Source organism: Mesocricetus auratus, unplaced genomic scaffold, assembly GCF_017639785.1.
Source record: "Mesocricetus auratus isolate SY011 unplaced genomic scaffold, BCM_Maur_2.0 Super-Scaffold_4256, whole genome shotgun sequence".
Lineage (NCBI taxonomy): Eukaryota > Metazoa > Chordata > Mammalia > Rodentia > Cricetidae > Mesocricetus > Mesocricetus auratus.
In genome coordinates, this window is record NW_024429182.1 from 98,430,994 (window position 1) to 98,444,239 (window position 13,246).

General features: G+C 43.6%; 1 long non-coding RNA gene and 1 pseudogene across 1 annotated transcript; both read right to left on the reverse strand.

Annotated features, from left to right (window-relative positions):
• Positions 1 to 399: 399 nt before the first annotated feature.
• LOC121144429 lies at positions 400 to 3,378 on the reverse strand. The gene is made up of 2 exons (XR_005881785.1): positions 3,278 to 3,378; positions 400 to 830 (listed from the first exon to the last, which is right to left on the reverse strand). It is a non-coding gene; the product is annotated as an uncharacterized LOC121144429 (long non-coding RNA).
• A 1,319-nt stretch (positions 3,379 to 4,697) lies between these two features.
• LOC101827912 lies at positions 4,698 to 5,412 on the reverse strand (annotated as a pseudogene).
• Positions 5,413 to 13,246: the final 7,834 nt, after the last annotated feature.

Sequence of the window (13,246 nt, forward strand, 5' to 3'; positions counted from 1 at the left end):
TTTTTTTTCTTCTTCAGTCAACTGATCATAAGGCATACCCCATAGAGCCATAGCAGATGCTTGGGGACAGAAAATGTAACAGGAATAGGAACCATGGGCATTTAGGAAACTTGATAAAACTTGCTTGTGCCCTCTGAAACCTCATAAGACAGGTCTCTATTTGTCTGCATTGCTCTCAGAATAATCTTCCAGGTTCTCACAGTAGCTCATTAAGTTGTGAGCACTCAAAGACGTTTCCAGCCCAACACTCCAAGACCCATCCACAATCCTTTCCAAACATATGCTCAGTTCTGTCACAGCAATACTCTATGATATGTTGCTACAATTCCTTCCCAGGGATAGAGAGTGTATCATTTCCCTCCCCAAGGTCCCAATGACCAAGGCACAATTCCACCAAAGTTCACCCAGGGAAACCAATGAGTTTATTGGGCTTACTTACAGAGAAATGGTGATGGATTATGGACAGGAACACAGATGACCTTAAAGTAGCCACACTGGAAAGTCAGTACCCAGCAGGGATGATGGCTTCCCTATGGTTGCATAGATGGAATCCCTCCTACCTTTCCCCCAACTCTAGCCTCTAGCTTTTCCCAAAAGACCACATGCAATTAGGGCAGAATTGCACAGATGGGTTGGGAGAAGCAGGGGAGGTGCCCTCCCTGCCCACTCCTTCTATGAGGTTCAGCTGCGATGATCATTGCCAAGTTGGCCAGCAGAACTCCTGGAGATGATGGTGGTTTGGCTCAGAGGATCATCCTGTACAGCATCTCCAAACTGCTCCCTTCCTTCAACTCCTATGTTCTTTCTGCCGTCTTCTTCCACAAGGGTTCCTGAGAATGGGAGGGGATGATATAGATTTCTGATCAGTTTCAACTCCAGCAAGGTACCAAACCCTCATGTCCTCTGTTGTGGTTTTAGTGATAATAACATAGGCTCGTTTTGTTCAATACTGAGTCCCCAGTTTGTGGAACTATTTGGGAAGGATTAGGAGGTGTGGCTTTGTTGGAGGGGGTGTGTCATTTGGGTCAAGCTTTGAGGTTTCAAAAGATCTACACCACTACCAGTGTTCCTTCTCTGCCTTCCACTTGTGGACCAAGATGTGATCTCTTAGCTACTGTTCAGTTACTGCCACCATGGCTTTCCTAAACCATCACAGTCTCTATCCTTGAAACCATAAACCCAATTAAATGGATGTGTGTGTGTGTGTGTGTATGTGTGTGTTACCTTGGTTATAGTGTTTTGCTATAGCAACACACACACATACATATATATATGTACATATATATATATATTAACTAAGACACTCTATCATCATTCTTCCATCTCCATAGCTTCTGGCAAGTCTGAGAGGTGAGAACATCTACTACAAAACACAAGTAAGGAAATGGGCAAAAAGGGGGGTTAGTGGAATAGGAAAATGTTCAAAAAGACAGCAGTAATAACTTTATAAACACAAATGTGAGGAAGAACATTGCATATTACATCTTTTAACCAAGCAATACCAGTTGCTTCTCTCCTGGAGTCTATGACTTCCCTGGTCACAGACTTTGCTCTCCCCTGCTGCACCTGTGACTTATGTGGGTCAGAGAGGCCCTGGAATGGTACTGTAGCTCTGGGGTGGTGCTGTGGCTGTAACTCCAGCTATTGTCTCTCCATTTATCACATCTGGCTGCTTGGGGAGGCCCTGCCTGGACAAACTATCTCCATTTGTAGCATATCTTTCTGCAGGAAAGAAAAGTACCCTGCTTAGTCTAAAGCAGTCATTTTCAACCTCCCTAATGCCGAGACCCTTATGCTGTGGCGACCCATAACCACAATATTATTTTTGTTGCTACTTCATAACTGTAATTTTGCTACTGTTACAAATCAAAATGTAAATATGTTTTCTTCTGGCATCTAAGTTGCTCCACCACCTCACAGACACTGTTTACATGTTAGTCAAGGTCATGTAGATCCATCAAAAACTTGGTTATTTAATAAAGATCCTGCCTCACCAAAGTGCTCCACAAGCCCACTAAAGCTCCATCCAGTCTTGGGTCATTATTGAGTCCAGCTCTTCCTTAAACCTTTGGTGAGTTAGGCATCATACATCAGTTTCCTCATACCATCGTGCCTGTCCCTCCTCTATGGACCTCCAGCCCCTGGTATCCTTGGAGACTTCCACTGATGAGCAAATATCCCCAATGGCTTGAATGGGCCACTCTATCAGGGACCAACTCCTCTTGCACTGTCTCAGACTATTTAGCTTGTGTATCAAGGGAAGATGCATACATATCGCTTAGTTTCTCTGTTTCCACTGTCCCCACACCCCACAGCCTCAGTAGCCAGGCTGTGGACCACCTGTAGCTTCTCAACTAGGAATGGGTCCTCGTGAGCCCCCCACTATCCACGCTGAAATATGGGCATTTGTTTGGTGCAGCGCTTGTGTGGCAAGCACAGCTGTTGAGAGTTCATGAGGTGACTACCTGTCATATTCAGAAGACAATTTTGCAGGTGTCCTTCCTAGCCTCTGGCTTTTTACAGTCTTTCAATTTCCTGAGCCTTGGGAGGAGGGAAGACGGGTGATCATGATGTCCCATTTAGGGATAAGCAGTTTCTTCTGTGCGTTCTCTCTGTCCACTGCAAGAAGCTTCTCTGTAAAGGGGGGTGGGTGGACTAATAAATTGGCATAAGGATAACTAATTAAAAGGAAGTTTACGGTGCTTCAGTTTAGCAAAGTCATAGCAGTAGATTCTCCCATAGGATCTATGGCCCCCAAGCCACAGGTTCCTGGCCAGGTATATATAGTATTAGGTATGAATTTCCCCTGGATTTAAGGCCCACTAGTCAGGATTACCTCCTTGATCTGAGGGTTTCAACCCTATGTGGAGTCACATAACTTAATGTGGAGGTGGCAAGAGGTGTAGCAAAGGAAAAGTTTGGTGAATGTGCAGCAACCTAATTTTTTTTTTTGAGACAGGGTTTCTCTGTATTGTTTTGGAGGTTATCGGTCCAGCCCAGCCTCGAACTCACAGAGATCCGCCTGCCTCTGCCTCCCGAGTGCTGGGATTAAAGGCATGCGCCACCACCGCCCGGCTGCAGCAACCTAATATTAATTCAACATCAAAAGCATAATGAATCCCAGGTGTTTCTGGCAGTGCTCGCCTGTGCTGTATCACGTGATTTCACGAGCGTCTTGGCTCTGAGTACCTCCACGTGTGCTTTGCACAGAGTATGTCTTAAGTCTACAGTTACTTTCCTATAGCTGTGAGGAGACACCATGGCCAAGGGAACTTACAGAAAGGAAGTTTACTGGGGCTTCCATTTCCGAGGGTGAGTCCGTGATCATCATGGTGGGAGCATTGCTGCAGGCAGGCTTGGCACTGGAGCAGTAGCTGAGAGCTTATTTAGATCCTTATCAGAAAGTAGGATGGGTGGGGTGGGTGGGAGTGCTGACTGGGAATGGACACACCTCCTCCAACAAGGCCACACCTCCTAATTCTTCCCACACAGTTCCACCGACTGGGGACTGAGAATTCAAATATATGAGCCTATGGAGTCATTCTCATTCAAACCACCACAGGGCATGTGGTCACATGGTGCAGTGCCACCAAGTGCTACATGAAACATTCTTCAGTTCAGATTCAAGACTGTTGTCAGTTATGAACTACCATGTTTACTGTACTTAGAATTCTGCTCATAGAGAAACATAAAGGCTTAATTATGATAAGCAAATTCTCAACATTTCACTATTGTAATATTCAACACATAATGATCAAATTAAAATATCTTTGAATCATATTATGTTGTAGTTTTTGTTTTATTCCATTTTATTTGTGACAGGGTCTCACTATATAACTCTGCTTGGCCTGGGACTATGTAGACCAGGCTAATTTGAACTCACAGAGACCCCCTTGCCTCTGCCTCCTGAATACTAGATATAAAGACATTTCATTTTAAAATCACTTTTAAACTAACTTGCTCACTTGAGTTTCATTTAAAAAAATTGTTCAATGAATTTGGGGTTAGGGTAAATTTGGGATTAGGACAGAGTTTCTGGTAATTGCTGAGAAGACCTTGAACATACCCCAGTGTTTTGCACTATTTACTTATTCACAGCAGCATTTCCAGCATTGATAATTAGTAAATCAAAATATTAATCAATTCTGAAAAATTCAGAAGAGGCTCTGTATTTTATAGTGTCCAATATTCAAATAGGATCTAATTGTTTATCTAAAATCAAATAAGCAAAAAGCTTAAGAGGCCATAGATTGCTTCAGAGTGTTAAACCAGAGCAGTAACATGGATCACAGGGGTCAGGGGCAAGAAAAAGCTTCTTAACCTAGTCTACTGATTTCTATTCATATGCTTCTAAGAGAACTTACCACAAGGGAGTTGACATGAGAGGACTACCTGACAGAGACTGCATCATGCTGGTGTATGTGTAACTACCAGTGTTGGGGACAGGGGCATGTTATTTTTCCTGTTCCCATTTTATTGTGCTCAAGATATTTCCCTCCAAATAAGCTGAGAACTACAGTGTTGAGAAGAAAGAGCCTTCAAAAACTGTGACCGAGCACAAAAGGGAGAGGGAGAAGAGAAACAACTGAACTTGCTCTCAGGGATTGGAGAAAATTAAAATAAGAAAAAGGAAAATAATAGAAGGTTGGAATCTACCAGTGTTCCTCTTCACTCTCCTCTCCTTCCTACTCTTCATCATCTTCATCTTCATCTTCTTCACCTTCTCCCCTCTTCACCAATATTTCCCAATCCTCTTTTGCCTCCTTTTTCATCATCACCGTCATCATCACCACCACCTCCAGTCATCCATATCAGGAGCCAAGGCACCTGGCCAAACATCACCTTTGATGATCTCTCTTAATTCATCCTCACCTGCATAAACTGGTCAGTTAACCAGGTAAAGAAGCCTCCTGGCTCCCTATGATACCTCTTCCTGTTGACTTTATGCTGTGTTGCATTTAAGTGTCTTGTCAAATGCTTTCCAGATTTCCACTTGGCTTTGGTGGCTTTGAAGGTGGAGCATTGCTGTCAGGCAGGTTACTTTCTTTGGAGAGAACCTTATTTTCAAAGTAAGGCTTTTCTTCAAGGTAAAAATCAATTCTGTGACCTGATTTTATATCTTTAAATTCTGTCACCTCGAGTCTGGTGAGATAATGTGGCATCTCTTATCATCCTCCCCAAGCAGTGCAGACACTTGTGCATGATTGAAAAATCTTATCCCAATATTTGAGATTTGGGTGATCGGTTCTGATCTATTCTGAAAAAAAGTGGTTGCTGGAAATTGTTATATTTCCATTATATATTCAAATTTTTCTCACTGGCTTGTTCTTTAAGTATGTCTAATTCATTTTGTACTTCAGTGTGATCAGCTTGCTTCAGTTGGCTGGGAGAAGCCAATGTGTCTGCCAACATCAAGACCAAGGTTAGTCTGGATTTCTTGGGTCAAGGACAGGAGCATAGATTGCTGTTTCAGGGCCATGCCATGAGGGAAGTGTCCAGATGCCATAGGCCAGAGCCCTGATGCTCACAGTGAGAGGAAACTTGCTTCTGGTTTTTACAGTTGTTAATTTCCATGATGTAAGTATCATGATATGACCAACTCATGTTCTAATACATTTCACTGAACAAACAATTGAGAGAAGAAACATAACAGAACAACATTACCAAATGTTTCTCCCACACAGTTATAATAGGCATTGATAGCCTGGAGCACATTGTTACAAAGACAACTAGAAAGTGATATGTTCGAGTACTTATCATGTTTTATTTTTAATTTTTTGTTATCTTAACTTATTTATTTGTTCTTTTGAGAGGGGTCTCCTGTAGTCAAGAGTGGCCTTGAGCTCTTTACAAGCTGAGAATGACCTTGAATTTGTAATCCCGACTCCTCCTGCTGCCACTACCCCCTGGCTTATGTAGCATTAAAGATGGAACTAGGCAAGCAGTCTACCAGCTGAGTCACATCCCCAGACCTTATTACCTCTGCTTTAAACACAGTTTATGTGATTGAAGGTCCATGTAATTTCACTTTGTCAATAACTGTGTTTAATAACCAGCTTGCAAAATGTCTAGATATTTTACCATTGGCTCTATTTAGCTGGCTGTAAGTACTGCCTGTCCTCCATATCTATGGCTTTAGCAGCCACAGATTGAACCAACTAAAGACCTAAGTTATTAGAAATGACTTTACTGAACACATACAGGCTTTTTTGTTGTCCTCGTTTCTAAACACAATGGCACAACAATAATGAAGTATTTGCACTGTAGTGGGTATAGGTAATCTAAAGATATTTAAAGTACAGAAACAGAAAGATATGTGTTGGTTGTTTGTAAATACTGTGTCATTTTATAGAAGGGACTCGAGCAGCCACAGATTTCGAAGGGTCCAGGAATCAATGGTGCTAGATAGTGAGAGACAACTATTGTCTACTGCCTTTTCTTGATTATTTCCATAAGGGAGTGGAAGAAATTGACAAACAGTGGAAGGAAAAGTATTACTCACAGGTGTCATCAACATTAATGGACAAAGTGAACAATGCTTGCCTGCACCATCTCTCTGCCCAGTTACTCATCTATGTAACAAATATGTATTTAGATCCTACTTAAGATCACTAGTCTTCTAAAAGAGATTTACTTTTATGTGTCTGTGTTTTGCCTGTGTATGAGTATGTTGCTGCATTGATGCCAGAGAGGATGCTGGGTCAACTGGAACTGGACTTACTGACAACTGTGAGTGGCTAGTGTGTGTTGGGAACTGAGTCTGGGTCCTTTTCAAGAACAACCAGTGTTCTTTGTTGGTGGAAGTTCTGTCCCTCAAGCTGCTCCTAAGTAACCACACAGAGGCTTAATATTAATTAGAAATGCCTGCCAATAGCTTAGGCTTGTTATGAGCTAACTCTTACGTTTAAATTAACCCACATTTCTCATCTATGTATGCTTTGCCATGTGACTTGGTGTCTTTTTTCAGTATGGCATGCCCTTCTTGCTTCTCTCTGCATCTGCTGATGACTCCCCAGATCCTCCCTTCTTCCTCCCAGCATTCTCAGGTTGGCTCTCCCGCCTAACCTTATTGTGTTCAGCTGTTGGCCAATCAGCTTCTTCATTAAACCAACCACGGCGACATATATTCACACAGTGTAAAAGAATATTCCACAGTTCTTAACTGCTGAACCACCTCTCCAGCCTCAAACTGCCATTCTTAATGCAGTACAATTTGTAGTCCTGGCTACACTACCTCAGAGTCTTTTCCCCCAGCATTGGAATGACAATTGAGAGTCTCTTAATATTTTTAGTGTCATGCCACAATTATCACAAGGATCAAAAGACATCTCAAAGGTAAAGCACACCATCTTCAGTCATTGTCTCCTGGTGCCTTCCACTGACCGACAGCTAGCCCGGCAGAGACTTTCCTATGAAGTCACTCCCACCCACTTACCAAGCAGCCCAGGGTGAACTCTTTGCCTGCACATGCCCGCCACTCTGCACGTGCCAGTGACAGCCCTTTGCCAGAGCCTTGTCTTTTCACCAGAAGGTGGGCACCCTCACACTGACCCAGAACCCCAGCAGCGCAGGCAGGCTGTGTTTCCAGACCTCATGATTAATGAGCTCCTGAACTAACAGGGCACTAAGAAGAGAACCAGCTCTCTCCACACCAGAGCGCCCAGCTCTGCAGTGAATGCGCAGACTCAAGGTCCTGGTCCCGTCCACACCTTGCTGGGCTTCTCTTGCATGGCTACCAGAGTCTTGGGGAGACCAGGAGAGGGTAAGAAAGAAGAGATGGCAGACCACACCCACTCTGATGGAGAATCTGATTTGCAGGTTCTGACAGTGCCTGGCAGGTGTAAGGCCACCCCCCCTTCATCTGTGTTGTCACCTCTCCTCACCAGGTGAGCAGTGGGAGGAACCAATGACCCAGAAGCAGCTTCCCCGGAGCTTGTAGGAACAGAACGGTGACACTTCAACAGGATGCTTCAAGGCTAATTTATTTCCTCCAGTTCTGACTTGATGCTCCTCTGTCCTGAGGACACAGTGCTTTAGTAAGAGAGAGTACTCCGTTCTTCCTTTTTTCCAAACAATCTTCTGTGCATAAATGGATGTCTTGGGTGTAACTCACTGGAATTCCTGAACCTGCTCATTCTACCTCATTCCATCCACCTCTACCACCTCAGCTTCCCTTCCATCCTCATCCCCAGAGCTCAGGCCATCTTCAGTCCATGCTCAGACATTCCCGCAGCTAGTCCTCATGTCTCCCGGCCCTAGTCTGGTCCCCTTAGATGTATTTTCCTCACATTTTCTGTAAGAGCTGTGCTGATCATTTTGACTGCAAACCCGATGGTATCACTTTCCTTCTTGAACTGATTCTGGCCAGCCTGTCAGGCACAGGATTACAATGTAGAACTTTCAGCATTGGATTCACTTTAACTCCTTTCTGTGATTGTCACCTACCCTTCAGTTTTAGCAGTCATGCCCCTCCACAAAGTGGCCATGCATTTTCAGACCTTTGTATCTCTGTATATACATTTTTCCATCTGCTTCTAAATCTTGGCTCTTGAGCATAGTAGGCCAGCACGTTCTGACTGTGTTTCCTACCCACTCTTGATTTGCTGAATTATCCAAGCTAGTTTCAGTGATCTTCCTGCCTCAACATCCCAGAATTATTACATTTGTGCACCTGCATGCTGGAACTTGCTATGACCTGAGTTTTTCTTTTGGAGGACTGCGTGCATGTGTAGGTGCATGTGTGTGTGCACGTGCATGTGTGGGTGATATATGTGTGTGTGTCTATATATCTATAGATTTATCTATAGATATCTATGGGTACATATGCTGGCACAAATGGCCCCAGACATAGTTGTCAGGTCAGAGGAGGTCATACTGCTTTACCATTCTCCTTTCAGATTGAATGAGAGACCCTGTTTCAAGAAAGCCACACTTGCAGCTAGCGAGCCCAGGTGCTGCTCTTTTCCCCCCTGCCACAATGCTGGTCGTTATGGGTATGTGCAACCACACTCAGCTTTTTAGAACTTGAAAAGAAAACTTCATTACTTTATGTGTATTGGTGTTTTGTCTGCATGTGTGTCCGTGCATCTGGTGTGTGCAGTGCTCTCAGAGTCCAGAAGAGGGCATTGGCTCATCAAAACTGAAGTTACAGACAGTTGTGTGCCTACCATGTATGTGCTGGGAACCAAACCCATGTATGTTCTCTGCAAGAACAAATAGTTAAGTGTTCTTAACTGCTGAGTCATCTCTCTAGGTCCCATACCCAGATTTTAATGTGGGTGCTAGGGATTTGAGTTCATGTCTTCATGTTTGCACAGCAAGTGCTCTTACCCACAAAACCATCTATTAAGTTGATCATGATCTTAAACTTTCAACCCCACAATGCAAGGATTACAGTGATTCAAGCCTTTTGGGAATTGGACACAGGGCCTCCTGCATGCTAGATAGCAGTCTAACCCTTGAGTTACATCCCTAGCCCTTTTCTTACTTATTAATTTATTTATTGAGGCCTTCCCTGATTCTCTCAGGGAAAGTGTTAAGTCTTTTTTTTCTATTTCTATTTTGTGGTGCTGTGGATCAAACCTCAGGCCTGGTACATAAGGTAGATAAGGACTCTAGTGAATTTCTCATCTTTGTGAGGGGTGTAAATATTTGTGCATTTCCCTGTATTGTGAGGAAAATGCCTACTTCTCTCTTCTAGCATTTTTCAGAATCTCTGATACACATTGAATAAACATGGCTGACTGAATGAGCAAGGACAGTAGCAATCCCACAAGACATCATACCTTCGTTCAATGCCTGAAGCACCTGTTGGCCTCAGCCTTATCACTAAGAAACACTAACACTAAGAAACAGTGTTCAGTGCTAAAGCATTCTCCAGGCATGTGCAAGGCCATGGATTTGACCTCAGCACTCACTACAAAATGATGTACTTGTGCAAACCTGAGAACCTCAATTAAGATCCCAACATACATAAAACCCAGGCATGCAAGGAAACTCTCAGGAGTCCACAGGGATGACCCCAGCTAAGACTCTGGGCAATAGTGGATAGGGTGCCTGAACTGGCCGCCTCTTGTAATCAGATTAGTGACTACCCTAATTGTCAGCAGAGAGCCTTCATCCAGCAATGGAAACAAATACAGAGATCCGCACCGAAGCACTGGGCTGAGCTCTGGGAATCCTGTTGAAGACAGGGAGGAAGGGTTGTATGATCCAGGGCAGGGTCAAGGTCATCAAGAGGGAACCCACAGAAACAACTAACCTGAGCTCATAGGAGCTCACAGACTCTGGACCAACAGCTAGGGGGTCCACATGGGACTGACCTAGGCCCTCTACATGTATGTGACAGTTGGTCTATTTAAATGTGGAACTCCTTGCGGTGGGATCAGGGTCTGTTCTTAACACTTTAGCTGGCCTTTGGGAACCTATTCCTCTTACTGGGTTGTCTTGCCCTGCCTTAATACAAAAGGAAGAGCTTAATCCTACCTCAACTTATATGCCATGCTTTGTTGACACCCATGAGAGGCCTTCCCCTTTCTGAACAGAAACAGAGGAGGAGTGGATGGGAGGAGGGTGCAGAGGGGAGGTGGGGAGAGGGAACAGGAAGTGAAGAAGGAGGAGTAACTGTGGTTGAGATGTAAAATAAATGAAAAAATTAATTAAAAGAAAAACAGGCATGGCAACAAGCATGTGTAACCCTATCTCTGAGGAGGCAGATGACAGAGGTGGATCCCTCTTGCTGGGCAGCCTGCTTAGCCCATGAGTAAACTACAGTTTCAGTGAGAGACTCTGTTTCAAACAGCAAGTGGAGAACGATTAATGAAACCACTCAACCTTGGCCTCTGACTTCTGGGTGTACATATACAGGCAAAAGAACAAGCAGTTGAGAATAGCAGCCCAGCAGGACACCATCAGTAAGTATTTCTCGAACACATTTAAAATAGGCGTTGATAACCTTGAGCACATTGATGAAAAATTAGGAAGCCGTGTGTTTGAGTATTCATTATCCTGTTCTATTTTAATTTTTCTATTATTTTAACTTGTGGCTATTTGTTTGCTCTTTTGAGACAGGAACCCTTGTAGCCCAGGCTGGCCTTGAACTCCTATGAGGCTGAGGATGGCCCTGAGCTCCTGATATTCCTGATTCCATTTCCTGAGTGCTGGGATTACAGGAGTGTGGTTATGGGCTGCTGATAATGGAACCCAGGGCTGTGCACACCCTTAGAAGTATTCTGCTAACTGAGCCACATCCCCAGTGCTTACTCTTTATTTTAAACGAAGCTTATTTAATTGTAAGCTTACACAATGTTTTTGGTAATAACTATTTAGTGACTAGTTACAAAATATCTAGAAATGTAACCCTTGCTCCCTTAGTTCTTCCTATCTATGAGTTTAGCATCTACAGACTCAACCCACTCAGTTTTAAGCTATTCAGGAAGGAAAGTAATCTGTTGTCATCATTCCTAAACACTAATGTGTACCAATCTTTACACAGTGTTTTCACTATCATGGTGAAAGAAGTCTAGGAGTGAGTTAGAGCACACATGCAGGAGGATGTGTGTCGGCTCTGCACAAATACATTTTGTACAAGGGACTTGAGTGTCCACAGATTTTGGTATCCACCAGGGTCCTGGATCCAATCTTGCATGGATAGTGAGGGATACCTGTTCACTACTTTACTTGATAATCTCCTTTAAAAGGATGAACTCTTCATTTTGACTCTTCAGAGTCAGAAACAATTCATAACCAGTGGAAGGAAATTCTTAAAGGGAGTGCTCAGAGTTAATATGAGAGGAGAACACTGCTCTTGTTCCCTAGCCCAGTGACTTGAGTATGTGACAAATGTCTATTTTAAAGTCACTATTAATGCAGACATAGTGATGCATGCCAGGAGTCCCGGTGACTGGGGAAGTTGAGGCAGGAGAATCACAAGTTTGAAACTAGCTTGGTTACACATGCCAATATTATTTTAGGATATATTCATCTGAATCTCCAGCTAGTGTTTTCACCTAAATGAACGTCTGCAGAGTGGATGAATGAATCCTGAACACATTAAATTGCTACTGATGCATTGAGATCGCTCAGTATCTTTGTGAATGAATGAGCACACTGATCTTCTTAAAGCAAAACACACTGTATTTACTTATATGAGTTTTAAGTTCATGTAGCTATCACTCAGTCATTCTTCCCCCATTGTGGGGCCTCTCTTATAAGGGCAGTCTGTGCACAATATGGTAGAGGATGTGGGACTGGAGAAGCGATCAAGCTGTTGAAAGTGCATACTCCTCCTGAAGATGACCTGAGTTCAGTTCCCGGCAGCCATATTGGGTGGCTCACAACCACCTGTAACTCCTGGTCCAGATGCCGGGACACTTCTGGCCTCTTCAGGCAGCTGTACTCACTCACACAAACCAAAAACAAACAAAAACCTAACAACAACAACAACAAAACCCAGGATGGACTGCTTACCTAGTGTGCACAAAGCCCTGGTTTGATCCGCAGCACTGCATAAATCATGTGTTGCGACATATAAGTATGTAATGCCATGAAAAGAGGCAGAAGGAACACAAGTTCAGGTTTATCCTTGGCTACGTTGAGAGTTCAAAGTCAGCCTGGGCCACATTAACCACAAAATGCCACACAACAACAAAAAAGAGCCCCCACAAGGGAAGCTGAATGGGGACAATACCTACAATGGATTTTATGTAATGAAATCACCCTTCCTGGGGGTTTTAATCCCTGCTATCCTGGAGGCTTCCTGGGCTATCCACACTCTTACCATACGGTCTTATTAAACCGTGGGGAATGGACCTTTGTCTGACCTCCCACACCCAGGAATGCTAGGGTAGCAGTTTGTTCACAGGCTTTTTTTTTTTTTTTGGTTTTTTGATGCATGTCTTCTGTGTATATCTCTGGATGTTCTGGAATTCACTCTGTAGACCAGGCTGAACTTGAATTCACATATTTTCCTGCCTCTGCATTGTGAGTACTGACACTGAAGGCATTAAATGTAGCCATGATACATCAGGCTACATTCCCAGTTTTAAAATGGAATTTGTAGGCTAGTAAGATGTAGCCTATGATGCAAGCCTGTAGATCTGACTTCAATATCTGGAGCCCATGTAAAGGTAGAAGTGTTCACAGGCTTCTTTCAATGGGTTTGTCAATCTGTAGGGTGCCAGAGGATAATGCCCTGTAACTTGAGTCATCAAAACAGATGGTGGCCAGCACTGTATCCATCTGAATG